General features: G+C 38.3%; 1 long non-coding RNA gene across 2 annotated transcripts in view; it reads left to right on the forward strand.

Annotated features, from left to right (window-relative positions):
• LOC144297080 (uncharacterized) overlaps window positions 1–14318 on the forward strand; it is a 180783-nt gene that overhangs the window by 111126 nt on the left and 55339 nt on the right. Inside the window, exon 3 of one of the 2 annotated variants that reach the window (XR_013364139.1) lies at window positions 8622–8936. The exons of the other annotated variant lie outside the window; for it this stretch is intronic. This is a non-coding gene — a long non-coding RNA (uncharacterized LOC144297080). Of the gene's footprint in view, window positions 1–8621; window positions 8937–14318 lie in introns of those variants that run through there. 2 annotated transcript variants of the gene reach the window in all.

A 14318-nucleotide genomic window follows, 5' to 3' on the forward strand; every position in this document is an offset into this window, starting at 1 on the left:
CTGTGTCTTTCATGAATAAATAAATAAAATCTTAAAAAAAAAAGTAAGTCTTAAATTATAACATGTGCTCTTGCTTGTCTTTTTTGCAGAATTTTAGATGCTTAGAGTTCACTCAACTGCTTTCTTCCTTCAAGACAGAATCATTGTTAATGTTTACTAAAGTAAAGTGCATTGTCTCTTGCTTTTTTTTTTTTTTTAATTTTTATTTATTTATGATAGTCACAGAGAGAGAGAGAGGCAGAGACACAGGCAGAGGGAGAAGCAGGCTCCATGCACTGGGAGCCCGACGTGGGATTCGATCCCGGATCGCGCCCTGGGCCAAAGGCAGGCGCCAAACCGCTGTGCCACCCAGGGATCCCTGTCTCTTGCTTTTTAGAAAGATTGTTAAGTTTTTATCATCTCAATGAAAAAAAGTAATTATCATAGTGGAAGGACTCAATGGTTTAACTTGAATTTTTTCTTGGGGTCTCACTCTTCAATTTACTGGCTATTTGATCTCAGTCACTTTTTATATCTCCATCTACCAGTTTCCTAATCTGTAAAACTGAGATAATAATAGTACCTATAAGCATTTGATAATTGTTAGCTATTGACAGAAATATTGTTAAATAAATGTACTGCATTTATCCTTTCTATCCTTTTACCTGATGACTTTCAAGTATAAAATGTCTGGCAGGTAAAATACAGTGACATCAATAGTGGGCATTGCCAATAGGCCTGGGATTGAATCAGGTGTTGAGAAAAATGAAAACATGGCCCTGACTCTAGATATCTTAAAATTTATTTATGTGCATAAAAATGTATAGTAGCAAAGTTATATTCAATTGTGAACATTTACTAAGCTCTATACTTTGTGCACTCTTTATGCATATTATTAATCAATAAAAAGTTAGAACAAAAAATAGACAATTGCTATGACAATCCTCTAATGTGGGATGATAAATATAGATATTTATAACCTCATTGAAATTAGAAATTGTAATTAATTTTAAGAATGACTACACTGATAATACAGTAGAAATCATCATAAATCACTACTAATCTGGCTACCTTTTTAAAATTGGACTTGGTTCCCAACCAGATGAAACTTTTTGCTTACTCGTAGGACAAATAAAAGAATTGGCTTGCTCTATGTCTTTACACTGTTTGAACATGGCCTCCTAGAAAGTTTCAAGGAAATAAGTCTTAACAGAAGAGTTTATTTTTTATTATTATTTTATTTCTTACTATCACAGTTTATTAATCTGTAATTTGCCAAAAGCAAGAGAGAGTTTTTCTTCTATTTTTAGCAGAGAAATAATGGGACAGATTGTCTGACCTTACTTATAAACCCATCCCTGAACCAGTCATTAAGCCTAAGGGAATGAAGCTCTCACTGCCTGGCTTGTAATATGCAGGATGAGAATATTGTGACTGACAGTCCTCAAGACAGCATGTTTTGAAGAGATTGTTTCATTGAAGGAGGGGAAGATAGGTAAACAAGTCACATCTGTTTGCCTAACGTAGAAATTTAGACATTCTCCTGCTTGATCAAATTTTCTAAGTGGAGATAGGGGACTATTTTAAAGATAATTGCTGCAATCTGGGTAGGACCAATGACAATTGCTATGGAGAAGAGATGTAATAAGGAGAGATCTGATGGATATGGTATCTATAGAAATGACTGACTCTTTGGATACTGAGGGAGGAATCCAAGGTGGATCCCAGATATCCAGTTTGGGTGACTTTGATGAAGGTGATCATATACCTCTTAAAAAAAGGAGACAGGAAGAGAAGTAAGTTGAGGCAGAAAGGAAATAATGAGTTCAGCTTGGGACATGTGGAGTTGTAGAAAATAATAAGGAGGTGAAAACATAAGTAAAAACATACTGTAAAGATTGAAAAAAATAGATTCTTTCAACAAATCCAAGATTTAAATAATTCAAAACATCTACAGAAGGAAAAGAAAAAATAAAAAGAAGAGTGGCTGAATTTGTTCTGGCAAAACCAGCTCATTGTATACTTTGCCTTATTTGGGTACCTAAAATAGCCTTGGCCTTCTATTAAGAATATCTTTTTTCCACTGCAGTTTGTTACTACTGGGAATACATCTCTGAAGAATATCATTTTTCTCATTTCAAAATAATTCATACCTTTTAGAGATCACTTGAAAAGACAAAATTAAACAATACATCATGTACAATAATAAATATTTTGACACAGTCTGTCATCTGTAAAATGTTTCCAGTTATTATAAATAACATGTCATCATAAAAAATAGTCTAATAATACAGACGAAGAGTTAAGATCACTTAAATCTCATTACCTTGAAATAGCCCCCGTTGGTGTTTTGTCTGTTGTTATGTATCTCATCTCTATACATACCCACAAATGCAAATTTACTTAGGTGGGATCATAATCACAAATGCTTTTTTATTTTTTTATTTTTTTATTTTTATTTATTTATTTATTTTTTTACAAATGTTTTTTTAAATCATGGACATCCATGTATTTTTAAAATATGTTTTAAGAATGTTTCTTTCTTGTTTCCTTCCTTTTCTTTATTACTTTATTTTCTTTATTCTCTCTCCAAAACATCTTATATTAATGATGTGTGTATATTTAGTAAATTATGTATTATATAAATATATATACACATATTTTATATGTGTGTTTAATGGATATATACAAAGCTATTGAGGAATTGGTAATTGTTTTAAAATCATTTTTAAAAGCTAGGGTCATATTATATACCTTTTCTGGCTTTTCTCTCTTTTTCCCCATTGTGAAAATCCCACCAAATCTGTTGTTTTCAGTATCAGATTAGATTCTCTCATCTGCTTCAGAGAACTTTCCTAAGAGTAGAGACAGCCTCATATTTGTTTTTTGCAAAACAGGGACATAAGCGTGAATATACTGATATTATCAATAGCTGGAAGCTAGGCTATTGAGAATGAAAATATTTGGGCTGAGTAATTCATCAAATCTCATTTATGCAAATCATGAAGTGATAACACTGCATGAAGTTGATAATATTATTATGTCTTCCAGTTTCACACATGAAGAAAATGAGTTATATAGACTTAAAATAACTTTTCTAAGAACAAAAAACCTGTACATTACAAAGTACTGTAGGCCAGTCTCACAAATGCCAACAAAATACGTTATTCCTTGTGTTTTGTGAAATAAATGGCAACCATAATAAGATCAGTATTCTCTGCTTAGAGAAAAGAATAATTGAAACTTGAGGACTCAACGCCATGTTCTTTACCTGGAGCTTTTCATGCTCCTCCCACGGTCAGTTTTCCTCTTTAGAGGTCTTTTCAGTGAGTAGTAGACGTGAATTTTCACATTCCATTTATAGAGGAGAAGAATGAGACACAATAAGGTTATTTTATCAAATGACATGCAAGAAGTCAGCAAAGGAAAGCAACAAAGAAACCAGTTTTTTTGATCCTCAGGCTAGGATTCTGCCTCCCAACAAAACCTGAATTCTGGAAAACCCCGGTCAGCTTAAGTTTTGCTATAAAAGTAGATCTCAGAATTTGGTTAATTTATGGCTTTAAGGAGAAGAAAAGCAGGAAATGCGGTACTTCATTAAGTACTGGTAAATAGCTGGGAATGAAGTCAGTCTGCATCTCTCCTGAGCTGGGGGGCTGCACACATGGCCTGCATCAAAATCTGCCAGAGAGTTTGTTGAAAGGCAGAGCCTGGGTCCACCCACTGAATCAGAATCTGGAGGATGGAGCCTGAAGGACTATGGGATACATTTTTAATAAACATGTCAGATAACTTTTATACATACATACATTTGAGAACAATTATTATGTCCTCCAAAGGACTCTTTGGGAAATATTGGCCTAGTGGGAAAGGCAGCCAGTTACTATAGGCTCTTGGGCAAGTTACTTAAATTCCCTGATATTTGGTTTCCACATCTATAAAATGGGGATAATAGTACTTATTAATACATGAAGTTATCGTAATAATTAAGAGTAAAATATGTAAAGATTCTGGAACTTAATCATTAACTATAAATGTCATCAAGACCAAATTAATCATTAGAGAGAAAGCTTTTGAGCTTTAGAAAACATGAATCTGATTAACTTGGTGTAAGTCTTTTTTTTTTTTTTTTTTTTAAGATTTTATTTATTCATGAGAGACCCACAGAGAGAGAGAGGCAGAGACACAGGCAGAGGGAGAAGCAGGCTCCATGCAGGGAGCCCGACCTGGGACTCGATTCCAGGACTCCAGGATTACACCCTGGGCCGAAGGCAGGCGCTAAACCGCTGAGCTACTCAGGGAACCCCTGGTGTTACTCTCAGTTTGGAAAAAGTCTTGAGGGGCCAGCCCGGGTGGCTTGGCACTTTAGCACCACCTTCAGCCCAGGGTGTGATCCTGGAGACCTGGGATCGAGTCCCACATCTGGCTCCCTGCGTGGAGCCTGCTTCTCCCTCTGCCTATGTCTCTGCCTCTCTCTCTGTGTGTCTCTCATGAATAAATAAATAACTAAAATCTTAAAAAAAAAAAAGTCTTGAGGAAAGGAAGCTAGGAATCCAGTGATACACAGTGGCTAAACTCAAATGAACGTCAAGATTTTAAAACTCTTGTGAAGCACCATCACTTCCTCAAGGCATTCTTTAGGAGCAGGTAACATTAATGGGAAAGCAGACCTGGGCAAAGGCATAAAACAGAGGAGGGCAGTTGTGAGATCTATTCAGATAGGGTAGTGCTGTATAGGTAATGGTGGTGAAACCATGTTGCCTCAGGTGCCAGATGATGAACCAATGATACCAAGACAAACTGAAAAATAGCAATATAAATACAGACCTTAGGGAAAAGATTAGGATGTGCCAAATTAGAGAAAAAAAATGAAAAATAACCATCACCACAATAAAAAAACAACCCAGAATCTTGGTGAATTATAACTTTGTAAATGCATGTGCTGGAAAAAGTTCATACCTTTTCTCAAAAAGGGAAGCAATTAAAAAATGAAATTTAGAACCAATTCTAATAAGCACTATAAGAAATTTTATTAAGGGTGCTTAGATGTGACCAGAACTAAGTTACAATCTCCCATAGCCTTAGAGATCTCAACAGTAGAAAAAATAACTGTCTTTTGAGTCCTGTTTCAGTGGGAAACTGTCCCCATCTCATCCCCATTTTAGAATAACACAATAAGATGCTGACTTTAGTCTTATTTAGTCTAAATCCATTCTGAATTAAGAATATTAGTATAATAAGGTAGCCTGGGGTGGCTCAGTGGTTTAGCGCCACCTTCAGCCCAGGGGGTGATCCTGGAGACCCGGAATTGAGTCCCACATCAGGCTCCCTGCATGGAGCCTGCTTCTCCCTCTGCCTGTGTCTGTGCCTCTCTCCCTCTCCCTCTCTCTCTCTCTCTCTCTCTCTGTGTGTCTCTCATGAATAAATAAATACAATCTTTAAAAAAATATATCAATAAAATATCATTTCCATTAATAGGTTTCCTATGTTGTGCCTCTTGTTTTTTATACAAAACCAAATTAGTCAAAGAGAAGGAGGAAAATGTTAATTACCATTTATTTGGTTCTTAGCCAAAGCTAATTATTTTTTTCCTGTTGAGTTGTATGAGTTATATATCTTCAATATTAACCCCTTATTGGATATATGATTTACAAACATCTTCTCATTCAATAGTTTGCATTTTTGTTTTGTTGATGGCTTTCTTCACTGTGCAGAAGCTTTTTAATTTGATGTAGCTTCACATGTTTATTTTTACTTTTGCGTCTTTGCTAAATACAATTATATGCTCATTTTACTTATAAGGAAATTGAGGAGTAGGCTTAAAATCATTGAACTTGTCAGGGTCAGAGGAGGGGTTGAATCTCTGCCACAGTCTTTGTACTAATTACCATATATAGAGAAGAGGGGCCACTCATGTTGTTAGATGAAAAGAATTTAGAAGTTCTTTATTATATCAGTGGCTAGAGAAACCCTGATTGTGTTAGATTCTAAGTCCAGTCCTGTATTTGTCCTGCTTTCTATTCCTGGAAGCATCCCCTCAGAGACCCAAAGGGTGACATTACAACAATGAAATGAGCCATCTGTCACTGAATATTTTGGCTACAAAGCTTTATTTTGGATCCAGTAGGCAGGAAAAAGACCGGACAGGGATTCTGCAGGGTGAAGTCCAGGGCAAAGGTCTGGTAATGACATTGCTGGTGAATGAAAACCCTTCTCTCCTACTCCTGAGGGCTTCCACCATGCCTGCTACCCAAGTTGATGATGATGATCTGGGAAATATTATCAGAAACTGATTCCCTCAATCGCCATACTGCTTTACTTTTATTATCTGGAATCAGGGACGACTTCTCTAATGACGTGGAGGGAAAAGAAATAAAACATTTTAAATGATGTTAACAACAATTTTTAACCTGCGGCCAAGAATACTTAGAATATTTTTTATTTTTAGAAAATAATAAAATTATGTTTACATTTAGATTCTCAAATTTTACTTTCTTTTTTTTTAAAAAAATATTTTATTTATTTATTCATGAGAGACACACACAGAGATAGAGAGAGAGGCAGAGACACAGGCAGAGGGAGAAGCAGGCTCCATGTGGGGAGCCTGATGTGGGACTCCATCCCAGGTCTCCAAGATCACACTCTGGGCTGAAGGCAGCACCAAACTGCTGAGCCACCTGGGCTGCCCTCAAAATTTATTTTCAAAGCAAAGTTTTCTGCTTTGATAAAGTTTACTCATTAAAAAAGTGAAATTTCACAAGACTTGCCATTTTAGCTTAGGAAACTGTGATAAGTCAACACTTTGTTTTAAAATGAATGCAGTGACTAAGGAAAAACACTTTATTTTACCTGCATGAATTTTTCAATTAATCAAAATCAAGATAAAATATACATGTTTAATATTCAGGAAAAAAAAAAAGATTTCTGACATTGGCCTCTGAATTTGTAGGGACCAGGGAATGTACTTACAAGAAAATTAGTTAGGAACAACTTTTTCCAGTTAAATAGGAAAGGGCATCTCAAAATTCTTAACTTCTATTAACTTCTCAACTTCCAACAATGTGGTTGGCAATTTACCATTTATAAACCTGGGCTCATCTTAACTTTTTAGGTTTTGGCTTTGGCATCTGGGTGATATATAGGCATTAAATTGGGGATGTCTAACCAGAACATCTCAACATCACGAACATCATCATCACTGGGCATATAGGTCGCAAAGCATTTTAACACTTGCTGGTACCTTGCCCACCTGCAAGTGTGCCTAATCCAAGAGAGAATATTGATCTAAATGTAAAGGAGTCACAGGTCATTTTAAATAAGCAATTGAGTAAAATAAATAGTAGATGATAAATTTTTATCATGCGTAAATGGAAGAACAAGTACATAAGAACGGATGGCAAACAACAGGAATTAAAGAGTTACAAGTTTAGCTAGGGAAGAACCAGTGATTCTTTGAGGATAGGGCAGATTTCCTTGGTAGGTGATGCAATGCTGAGAGAAGTCAATCACAGGGGCCCTTTGGCTTAGCAGAGAGACATGGCTTCTGGGAGGTTGCTTACATAATGGCCAGAAGCAATGCAGACCTGGTTGGGAAGAGCTACTGCAGTTAGCTCCAGTGGAGCCTGATGGGTGATAGAAGGCTGTAAATAGGAATGGGCGCTAAGGACTCAGGAACTGGGGGGAGCAGGTCAGGGGATGGAGTGCAATATGAGTCAAGGCTAATGTAAAGACATCAGCTGGGAATGAAGGAACAGATATCAAGGGGTTGCTGAATTAAAGATGTAGGGGTCAGCAGGACAGCTATCGTTTCTTATTTTTTGTAAGGCAAGGTCGGAGAATTTAGTGTCTTCTAAAACCATGTATTAAGGAAAATTGATTGCTAAAGTAATGTTGCAACTCTCTTCAAAGGACATCTACTCTTTACCATTTCAGTCTAACTTTTAAACTTTGAAACTTCCATGTCCAGAAATTTAATCATGATTCTCAGTGTTATTTCTAACAGCTTCTGCCTATTCTTACAATGTCTTGATCTCTTGAGGATACAAGTCTGACAATATTTGTATTAATTCTGCTTGCTAGATGTAGTAGGCAGAATTCTAAAATGGTTCCTCAAGAGTCATTGAAAAGTGGTATATTGTATGGCAGAGTTAACTTTTATTTTTTATTATTTTTAAAAACTTTTATTTATTTATTCTTGAGAGACACAGTGAGAGAGGCAGAGACATAGGCAGAGGGAGAAGCAGGCTACATGCAGGGAGCCCGATGTGGGGCTCGATCCTGAGATTCCAGGATCATGCCCTGAGCCAAAGGCAGATGCTCAACCCCTGAGCCACCCAGGTACCCCCAGAGTTAACTTTTAAAAGAGTTTATCCATGTACATCTTTTCTTTTGTAAGATTTTATTTATTTATTTGAGAGAGAGAAAGAGAAAGAGAAAGAGATCACGAGCAGAGGAGAAGGGCAGAGGAAGAAAGAGACTCTCCAGTGATCGGGGATCCCCATGTGGGACTCATCCCAGGACCTTAGGATCATGGCCTGAGCCAAAGGCAGACACCTAACAGGCTGAGCCACCCAAGTGCCCTAACTAGGTACATCTGATCTAATCACATAAGCCCTTAAAAGCAGCAAGCTTTCTCCTCCTAGTGGCTGAAGAGGAAGAGAAAGAGATTCAAGACCCAAGAAACATTTCGTGTGCTATTGTTGGCTCAAAGAACTTGAGAAACTGAGAGCAGTCTTGGGCTGACAGCCATCAAGGAGATGGAGGCTCCTGTCCTACAGTAGCAAGGATCTGTGTTCTGCCAACAAGCTGAATGCACTTGAGACTAGATTCTTCTCCAGAGCATCTAGATGAGAGTTCAGCCCAGATGACACTCTGACTTTGGCCTTGTAGGATGCAGCCAAAACCACCAGACTTTTCGACATATGGAACTGTGAGATAATAAATGGGCATTGTTTTAAGTTGCTAGTTTGTGGCCGTTTGTCACATAGCAATAGATAAATGTTGTTTCTTATGTCTAGGCAAATGGGACTCCTGCCTGAGTGATGTAATAGATAAACCTCATCTAAGCATTCATTCTAAATTTCCATGATCCTGTGGCTTCATATTATATCACTTTTGTTCATTAGCATACATTCTATTTTATTGGGCACAGAAATATGATGAGGCCTCGGTGTTTTCTTCTCTGACAGCCTAGACTGAATGATGCTACACTTAATTGTGTATCAGCTGGTGCAGGATTTAGCTCCATGAATGCAGAAGTCAGGTTCACCAGCTGCCCTGTGCAGGGAAATCACCCCTGACAAGTTGAGATTTGCCTGTCACTCACTCCTTGAAATTCTTCTCATTTATGAAAGAAAATGTAAAACAACTATACATCACAGGATGTTAAAATTGGGGTGTTGCAGAAGGAAAAAAAGCCCTTCACTCTAACATCAGGCAGATTTTTAAAAGGTTCCTGGGGGAATGCTGCATTAGCTGTTAATGCACGCGGACATTTGGAAAATATGTACTGCTTACATATTCATGAGGGAGCTTCTATTTGCATACATCTCAGTGTTAAGGAGAGTCAGAGCAAACTAAATCTGCAAGATTGTCCCACCTTCCCTTTAGAAATGGGACTATGAAGGACCTCCTGGTCAAACCTTTTAAAAACTTGACATAGAGCAGAAAAAATTTCTAGGATCCTGCCTTATGTTTTATTTTCTTTCTTTTCTAGTCATATGTGTGAAAAGAGGCAAAAGCCCAAGCGAAATCTTTAACTTCAGGCCTTATAGACTAATAAGTTGTTGTTACACTTCTAAGGGCCCAACCCCCATCTACTGGGTGAATCAAGTCGAAGCAATTCAGTCCCTGGCCTTTTCTTATTAGAGAATGAGAATTTTCTCATCTCTAAAATACTTACCTCATAGGGTTGTCACAAGAATTTAGTGGGAAGTATATGGAAAGACTAGCATTGTACCCAGCATTATAAGGGCTCCAGGAAGCAGCTTATTGATGTTATTTTAACTTTCCATTTCTCTGGAGAAGAGACAGGGTTGTGTGCCTAGAACCTGCTAGTTAATTCTTAATATGGCTTTTTCAGTATAAAATTTGGATCTTATAGTTTGTTAGCATTGGCTGAGCAGTGCAAGAGTTGTAGGACCCGGTGAAGTTGGAGGATTGTTAACTTAGTTAATATGTGCCATGCACTTTTATGCACTATTTTAAGGCAGTGTTTAGAAATGATCCTGATAAACTTGGACAATCTGCATATATAACTACATATTTAGAAATATATAATAAAATAAATTCCTAGAGAATAAGATTGTTTGTTTGTTTGTTTTCTCTCTAAATATTCCTGTGAAGAGCAATTTACTTCCAAGGAGTTACTGACACATTCAACTGGGGAAGGACAGATTAATTCTTGTATACTACCAGGAAATCAAATTAGAGATTATCATTCTATAATGCAATGAGTTGTTAACACTCTAAATTTTTTATCAAGGCAGATAAATTAAGAAATCAGTTATAAATCTTTTGTGTGTTTTGTACATAAGAATATAATTGAGAATGGAGTGATGTTGTATTTTTGATACTTAAAAAGAAGGTAGAACCATGCAGTGGTTTTCCTAGATAGTTCCATTTCTCCCTTACTCATTCATGACATAAATCTCGAGAAAAGAAACATGTTTTGAAGTTCACTTTCATTAACAGATGTATATCTGTGACCAAGGAAAAATAAATTTCGTGCCTGTAAATTCAGAGTTGGAAAAAAATTCTGGAGTCATAACCATGTAGAAGCTCATTTATAACAGCTCCATAATTTCAGAGTTTTGAAGTCACTTCCATACAAATATATCCCTCATTCGTTTTCCTTCCTCCATCCACATTTGGAAACAGGCAGAATTTTGGTAATAAAACCTTTAAGGGCAGTGCTATTGTAACCATTGTAGGGAAAAGAAGTCTCAGGGACCTCTTGGAGAATGTGTCTTAGGGAAGGGACAATCTTATCCCTTCTCCTTGGTGATAACTGTTAGAAATTATAGATTTCTAGAATTATGTGTTCAAGACCTTGTGATTTTTTTCCTTTCACCAACTACTCAGCTATTGCTTTTCCTCCAATAGATACCACCTCAGTTGCTACACAGGTATCTGTTTTCTATGGTCCCCAAAGCACAGGAGCCTTGGGCAGTTGCCTTGCCTTAATGCATATATTTTGATTTCTGTAAAAATGATAGTTCTATACATTTAACTCTGGTGCCACTTAGAATGATGTTGCTAAAGCTTTGCCATTGGACTTCTGCCTTGAGGTGGTAGGATTTGGATAAAATGCACATCCAATGAAATAAAAAGAAATCTATCACCTGAGGAAAAGCATACATCTTTTAGATAAACATGGAAGTAACCACAACTCAAGGGAATCCAGCATGCTCTTTCCCTCAGGGTTGAGGGAGGATGGGGAGTAATTCAAGAATATTCTGCTTGGTATAAAATGCATATACAGAGAAGGCTGTTTCTGGCAGATGTGAACTAGGGTACATGCACAGGTCCTTAGGAAAATGATAGGATGACCTTAGCTGTCAGTTTCTGCTCCTAGGTCTTAACCCTCACTGAGTTTGTTGTATATTTTTATGTTATGAGAGTACCTGAGTTAATAAGAAGTTTTGGTCTGTATCTTCTATCTGTACCATATACCAGGTACTATTCTGAGACTAAGGAGAAACAGTGAACTGCCTGACTAGTGTCAATATCAGCAGGAAGGTTGAGCATCAGCAAGGCAAGAGCAGGAGTCCAAAACTCTCTCTCAAATGTACCTAAAGTCAGGAAGTTGCCTAGTGACTTATCTAGATCATTGCATGCATAATGGGATAGAATTGTTGTTCCTTATGTATTATTGAGGGATTAAGGGCACCAAATACCTCACATCCTACATTTTGAGTGCTGCCAGGGTATAGTGAGAGGTGCTGGTGCTGAGAACCAGCTCTATAACCAACCACCTTCTCTGCTTCCCCATCCTAGATAAGGTCCCCAAGTAAACTCTGTGTGTGTGTGTGTGTGTGTGTGTGTGTGTGTGTGTGAGTGGAGGGAAAATGCTGCCTTTAGAAAGGTTCTGTCTTTGTGGAGAGAAGCTGTTCTTTTCATATATATGCATTATCACCTCCCAAGACCAAGGAAAGGAGATCTCAAGATTGCCAAGAGAGTTTGTGGGGATGGGGCAGGTGGGGTGGAGAGGGTGGGTGTGAATAGATGGGGGATGGCAGGGGACAGGGTGCCTGAACTCTTCTGCTGTCCCCACCTTCACAGAGTGAGAAACTAAGGATCTCTTCATTAAAATTTGAGACCCATTGGGCCTGCTGAGTGCTATTTGCTCCTGGGACAAGTAGAGAAAGATTTGCAAAGAAACAGCCCGGAAGAGCAAGTTGCACAGACACAGTGGTACTTCCTCCATTTAGGCTGAAAAGGGCATGAAAGTTGAGAGGGATGGGGCTAAGCTATTTTCTGGAAGAGGAATTCTTTGAAGCAAGAGACTGTGGGGCTGATGGCCAGGGGTAGGAACTAAGAGTGGGTGAGTAGTCTGTCCAGAGCCCCCCTTCCAAATCTGGAAACCTTGCAGTGGGAAGGCTGTCCTGCAAAGAACTGCATGTTTTCCAGACCAGTGTTTGGCCCCCAGGCACACAGACAGCAACAGAGCCAGTTGTTCTTGGTTAGAGAAACAGAATTGACAACAGTCAGAACTGCAGCCTTCCTTGCTCTGTCAAGTAAGGAGGCATTGGTCCCATTTCTTCATTTCTCAGTTCTCTAACACTGGAGGAGCCAACACCTAGAAGAGGAAGGGATGAGGCCTGCTAGGGGAAGGCGGGGGGAGGGGAGAGAATTGGTAGAAATATGTGGAGGCAGTTATTTACTGAAAGAAACAAGATGTTTTTGTTTATACAGAACAAATTGAGGCTCCTCAATAAACTGGGGCAGATATAACTGGGCAGACTAACGATGGTGAAAAACAAAAGTGCACCAGCTAAGCTGGGTGCTACCAAGAAGGGAGAGAGACAAGGAAAAACAAGAAAAGGAAATAGGTGGAGGGAGGAAGGCAGGGAGTGGAGCCCTTTATCTGCTTCTACCAAGTAGAGGGTTGTGGAAGCTTCCATAATGGGCCTGAGGAGCTACCCTCAATAATGGAGCCTGAGTCCACAGGGTAATTCTTAAATCTGTTGTCCTTCATCAATAATAAGTAAAACCAGGGATCCCTGGGTGGCGCAGCGGTTTGGCGCCTGCCTTTGGCCCAGGGCGCGATCCTGGAGACCCGGGATCGAATCCCACGTCGGGCTCCCAGTACATGGAGCCTGCTTCTCCCTCTGCCTGTGTCTCTGCCTCTCTCTCTCTCTCTCTGTGACTATCATAAATAAATTAAAAAAAAATAAAAAAAAATAATAAGTAAAACCAATGGCAGCTCCCTTTCATAATTGTCATTTAAGCATATGTATCCTTCTCTAGATTGAACGTGCATAGTTCTTTTCACCATTGAAATCTTTCATTATTTTTATTCCCTTTCTCTTTCTAAAATGTGTTAGATTTAAAAATACATACATATATATGTATACATTTATATATATATATAAATAGAAATCATTTTCTGAGTCTTTCATTTCCCTTCATGCACATAAGTAATGATTTGATTTCATGGCTTGAACATGAGAAGCAGAAGCTAAATCAATATTGCTGAACACATTTGCAAAAGAAAAGAATTTTGTTTAAGTTTGGTTTTTGTTTGTTTATTCATGAGAGACACAAAGAGAGAGAGGCAGCGACATAGGCAGAGGGAGAAGCAGGCTCCACACAGGGAGCCTGATGTGGGACTAGATCCCCAGACTCCGGGGCCGTGCCCTGAGTTGAAGGCAGACGCTCAACTGCTGAGCCACCCAGGTGTCCCAGAAAAGAATTTTTAAGCGAATTTCCCAACATACACAAGTAGATGAACTGTCAGGATAGATTATTTCACCCATTTCTAGAAAACAAAATAAGTATGGATTCTTTCCACTAAAACAGAGTTTATTTCTTGCCATTCTTTACATTGTTTATGCCAAAAAAAGTAAGGCGATATCTACAGTTATTTGAACAAAGAGTAGCCATTGAGTTTTTTTTTTAAAGATTTGATTGATTGATTTAGAAAGAGCACACATGTGTGTGCATGTGCAGAGGGCAGAGCAGGAGATGGAGAAACTCCCTCCCTAGTGGACCTGGAGCTGAGCAGGAGCCCATAGCGGGCTTTCTCACAGCCCTGAGATCATGACCTAAACAGAAACCAAAAGCCAGAGGCTCAATCAGCTGAGCCACCTAGAGGCCCTAGATTGCTGTTTGATAAA

Source organism: Canis aureus, chromosome 25 (genome assembly GCF_053574225.1).
Source record: "Canis aureus isolate CA01 chromosome 25, VMU_Caureus_v.1.0, whole genome shotgun sequence".
NCBI classification, from domain to species: domain Eukaryota; kingdom Metazoa; phylum Chordata; class Mammalia; order Carnivora; family Canidae; genus Canis; species Canis aureus.